The following is a 6,097-nucleotide window of genomic DNA, read 5'->3' on the forward strand; positions in this document are numbered from 1 at the left end:
GTGTATGTTTATCTTAAGTTTCTTTTCGAGAATTTTCAGTTTTGATGGATAATTTTTTCGATCGTAACACTAAGCTGCCCAATCCCGAATATTCCTCAAATCACATAGCACGTAGCTCTTCTCAGAATTTTCAGCTTCATTCATTTTGTCTCTCGATATAAAATATAGTATCTCTCTGTTTTACTGCATGATTATTACATGATTGTAATTCTATATTAATATTTTCACAAATGGTATATGTATTTAATATTTTCACAAATTGGTATCTGCACTAAAAAGCTTATTTCTGCATAACTCAAATTATTATACACAATAGAATTGCAAGAATGACATAAATTGATATGATATTCTCCTAATTTTGTTATGTATGTTACATATGTATAAATGTAATAAACACAACAAAAGTAAGAACTAGAACATGTTTGTTACATTTACAGATATCTGATGAGCAGCCACAATGTTTTATAAAAGTCTGCGCCCCTGTAAATTATAATAATATTTAAAACCCAAGATCCAATATGTCATGTTAAAATAAAATTACTTCTTTATAATATACCTATCATATTAGTCATCTATGATTCAAAATAATTAAACGCCTTTTTGCATTCTCTCCCAAATAATCCTTAAATTTTGTATTTGTCAATATAACGTTCATTGTTCTGAGAGCCACTCATCTATAGGTGTTAATTTATAAAATATGTATTATATTTAACACTGTGAGGGATAGCTCGAGTTAATTTACTACCTGGCACATTTTCCGCTGGAAATTAATTGGCCAGGTTATACAGTCCGAAATTATTTTATAACCGGCTACCCCCATCCATTTAATAATTTATATTGTTAGTGTCCAATTGCTATAGTCATTCCATTTACCCATCTCAATTTTATCTGCCCGTGTTTCAAATTTCAAGCGATCGTCATTCGCTTTCAAAATAAATTGTATAAATTTCATCGCACTTTAAATCCGGAAATTTAAAACGTCAAAATTTCAACTGACCTGCAGCACAATGAGGTTGGTCTTATTATTTGCCGCATTTTAGTTTTGTTACTCTGAAAGTTTTTTTTTAAACAACACTGTGTTTATTATAAAGGGTTTTTGACGGAGTATGAGAAACATTAATTAAATATTTTTACAGACAGCGTTTATATGGAGTGTTTTATCAGAATCTACATCAATCTAAATAACCAAGAGTACTCCGGTTATACTGGCGTACTAAAAATTAATGCTCTTTAGGTGGCCTAATTGTTTAGATAGCAATGATTATGTCACACTGAAATACACACTTAAGTATTGTTAGGGGCAACGGCCCAGCTACGTCGAAACACCGGTTCCCGTTAGAACACCGAAGTTAAGCGACGTAAGCGATACAAGTGGATAGACGGGTAACCGGTTCGAAACTCTGTATCGTGCTGTTGTCCAAAGGCAAGAGTGTAGAATCTATTGGCACACACTGCTTATTCACGCCGGTTTGAGGCCGGATGAGATCGGGTATCTCGTGAGTAAGAGTTTCCGACACTCGCCTATAGTCGGTAGGCTATTGACCTGATATGTATTTGCGAATGCGATCGTATTTGAAATTGGCTGAATGTGAATGATATCACTTCTTTACTTGCTAAATTACAAATACTATATATTTGGTGTTTAAACCTTTGGCATTAAAACAGCAATAAAACACTGACTCAAAATAATGCACTAAAATACCTCTAACTAACTGTTTAATACTGGACCCGCGTTTCGCATACCATGTTAGTCTCATCAGCAGATGATTAGGACTAATGAGTTTTAATCTGTAAATTTTAAGAAACTTGTGACCAATGTTAAAGGTAAAGTGTTCTGGTGTATTGTGGTGAATTAGTGTTTTATTTTGCTAAAACTCTAATCATTGCATTAATCAGTGCCGCATCTAGAGATTGAGTCTGGGAGGGATATTGGCATTTATTTTTCATATCTTGTTTATGAGTTCATTGTGCTTTATTACCTCTCCCATATATGCACCCCTAGAATTAATGGTTTTTATGTAGCTCTATTGAAGAAACCAAAATTAAATATTATAAGGGGCACGCCCTACCATCCTTTTCTCGAAGGTATTAGCGGCACTTTTGACCACGCTGTAACTTCGTTGTGGATAAAGCAAGAATATTAATTTTAGCACGATATGATATTCTATTCTAATTAAAAAACTTTATTTTTAAAGGCACTGTTTAGATATACTTAGTAATCGAGATGGTAGATTATTCTTTTATAGTTATGGTGCTGTGCAATTGCCAAATCACTATAATTATTACACAAATAAAGATGACTAATATTGATACAAACAATTTATAACAAAATTGTTGAATAGGGTCTTAAAGAGATACTAAATAAAATAAACTGACTTGGTTTTCCATGAGATCTCACAACTTTTTATAGTGGAAGGATTGCATTGCGAGATATGGCATTTTTTACATTCTATGTTTTTGATGGGATATTTCTATCTGGAAAAATGCTACAAATATATACAGGGTGGGTCAAATTGAATTGGGGAAAATTTTGCAGCATATTCTACAGATAAAAATAAGTAAAATAGTTCGTAGTATGTATATAATAAAATAATATAATATATAATTGTATAATAATATAATAAATATATAATTGTATGTCCTAAAATGCTTAGTTTGGGAGATACAGGATGTAGAAGTTTCATTTTTATATCGATTTTTTCCAGATAATCTCTGAACTGACATCAATATTGGGATGACAATTGGTATCTGGAGGTTTATTGACATGTCAGATAATGACTTACTTGTATAGGGCACCACCTATATATTGTGAGGCTCCCCCGTTTTTAGAGAAAGGTCACGGACGCCGAGTTGCCTTGTTTCGGTTCCTCGGGCGCCACCCCCAAGTTTAAAGTGTTTGAGAGACCACTAGTGCCAATACGGGTAGCTTTTATACAGTGGAGATACCAGGGAGTGATGAGATGAAAAGAAAATAAAACACACAATTAACTATAACGTAACACTAGACTTTTATTTAACTAATTAATTATGTACAAAAATAATCCAGGAAGGTTCACGTCTTCGAATCGTAACAACAGTGAAATAAAATGTATATTTAAAGACCCGTAAAGTAAAATTTACAATAACAACCGTGTACCCCTAGAGTTTTGATCGATTATTCCCGATATGTAACTCTCTAACTAATTCTATTCCGTGAATTAAAAACGCGTTTCCGCAATGACGTTCTATTAAATAAAACGACGCGAGTTCCTAATCGACGTCGAATCTAGCGGCGTCCTAATGAACACAGACACGTAAGTACCGGAGTAACACACTCTACTATGACGCGACTCTCTAAACGGCGGCGACGTCGTTACAGGCGTCCCGATGGTCACAGCTAAATATTTCTCGTAACGGCGTCCGTTTTGACAACGAAACACGGACCTCGGATCGGCGTCGAAGTTAAAAGCGTCCCGGAATACACAAACGCGAGTCCTGGATCGATCGCGAAATTAACAGCGTCCTGTGGGACACAAACGCGAGTCCTGGATCGATCGCGAAGTTAACAGCGTCCCGTGGGATACAAAAACGCGAGTCCTGGATCGATCACGAAGTTAACAGCGTCCTGTGGGATACGCAAACGCGAGTCCTGGATCGACCGCGAAGTTATCAGCGTCCTGTGGGATACGCAAACGTGAGTCCTGGATCGATCGCAAAGTTAACAGCGTCCCGAGGGATACACAAACGCGAGCCCTGGATCGACGTAGACGTTAGCGACGTCTCGGCGAGTTGTACGTCGTTTGGATAAGCGCAGCCCGCACACACACCGTCCGGTCAGGACAACCTCGGGATTTCGGCGAGATCCCGTCCATCGTCACTGATGCAGGGTGTCGTCCGGACGACACACCTAGAAAAATACGGGAGCTACAAAACCAGCCTCGGGATTTGGCAAAGTCCTGTTTTAGCTCCGTGAACATTCGCGACCCGTGCGTTTACTGAACTACCCTGACTGTCCCTTAAGAAGATGAATGAATTATTAGCCCGTAATTAGCTTTCCCCGAGAGGTACACTGAGCCGGAGCAGATGTCAGACAACTTTTAAAAGAAAAGGACATGATTCCTGGCGACCTGCCCGTAGCACAGCGTAGTCCCTTTTTGCCTGCTCGGCAATCCTGGCAATTTTAATATTAATGAAGAAAACCACGAACTCTCGTCTCATCAACCGAAGGACACGTTAGACCGGAGCAGATGTCAGACAACCTTTAAAAGAAAAGGACATGATTCCTGGCGACCTGCCCGTAGCACAACGTAGTCCCTCTTTGCCTGGTCGGCAACGGTTATTCTCCGCTTTTAATATCCTAACAATCCCGTCAACTAACTCCCTTGTCCCTATAACGCGTCCAGGTAGTCGAGTAAACGCTTAATAACAATAAAAATAATACGACCTACCCTCGATCACTTTGGCGGTGGGTGCTTACCTTATACAGTGCGGCGACAGGCGGCTGGCAGCAGGACACTTGGCAGGGCACTCCGGACTCGAACCTCACTGTTTCGCGTGTCACCACAAACTGTCTCTCTAGAGCTGCTAGAAGTGTCTAGCCCTAGCAGTCAACTATTAAGCTTGACCAATCAGGTTGGTTAGCGTGGTTATTTGGAGGGTGTTAATTCATTTGTGTTTGTCAAAAACTCTAACGTGATTGGTCGGACTTAATAGTTGCCTGCTAGGGCTAGACACAAGTGAGCTGCTGTAGCCGAGGTACTCGACTGACGCTCCCCTCCACTCAACCTGCACTGGTAGGGAGAGCGGCGCAAACGTCTCGGTTTCTCGCACCGAACCACAGCGACCAAAACCGATCAAAACTCTCTTACAAAATGGCAATTAAATATTTAACTTATTTAATTCAACAATAGAAACACTAATGAAGTTCATTACAATAATGAGTTAACAATAAAATACATTGACTGTCATTATTAAAAGAAAATAAAGTCCCTATTATTCTAGTATAATATTAACACAATATACAGGGTGTCCTAGAAATTTTTATGAACTTCATTACAATATTTGAACTAGTTTGAAAAATAATAACTTTTCGTCCGTATTTGTATAAAACTACTGATTGAAAATGTATATATTTTTGACATTTTTTACCAAAAAAGGTCTTTTAGTAAAAACGGCTACAAGTAATAGTTCTTGAGATATTTGAAATCGAATTTATCAGTACCTGTCATCAATGACTTTAAACACGTTGACTAATCAGTTAGTAGACTGAAATAATAAATTTTATTTTTTTTGTTCCAATAGTTCAATAGAAACTGTTTTATCAAAAAATTTTCGAAGAAAACTTTATGGTAAATTTAAAAATAAAAAGCTTCCAAATTTATAATTTCAGGCAAATCCCCTCGACATGTTCATTTTTATGTATTGACTATTTCCATTATAAATATTTCGAAAACGGTTACGCGTAGCGATTTTTACCAAGAGACTATATTTTTTTAGGTAAAAAATGACGGGAGTGTTTTTTTTTCACTAAGTAATTTTGTACGGACAATTTTATATACAGGCACGATATCTTCAAAACAGTTAAAACCAAATACGTTTAAATAAAATATACGACGGCCTCCCCATAAGAGCAATGAGAGGACTTACCCAGTATTGAAGGACAGAAAATCGAGTCTGAATGGTTTCAGGATATAAGTTCATCCTTGTTTAGTCAAACCTCTTAGAACACAAGGATATACTTATGTAGGAAATGCATAAAATAATAGCCATCCATCAATATCGGGAAGAAATATAAGCGGTACCCTCCGTATATTTTATTTAAACGTATTTGGTTAAAACAAATGTATGTGGCGCCCCCTACAAGTAGGAGTCATAGGAGTCATGTACCCAGACACCAATTTTTATCCAAATATCGACTATCGTCGAAATAAAAATGAAACTTCTACACCCTGAATCTCCGAAACGAAGCATTTGTGCACATTTGCGAAGCTCTCTGTGTGTAATATAAAACATGCTCGTTAGATAGTAGAGAAACTTAATCGAATATTTTATAGAGACGACGTTTATATTCGTTCGTTGCATTTTTATTTATTCATGCGACAACACTAATTAGATTTTT

The sequence above is a fragment of the Sitophilus oryzae genome, unplaced genomic scaffold (assembly GCF_002938485.1).
Source record: "Sitophilus oryzae breed Bouriz unplaced genomic scaffold, Soryzae_2.0 scaffold_380_pilon_pilon, whole genome shotgun sequence".
NCBI lineage: Eukaryota > Metazoa > Arthropoda > Insecta > Coleoptera > Curculionidae > Sitophilus > Sitophilus oryzae.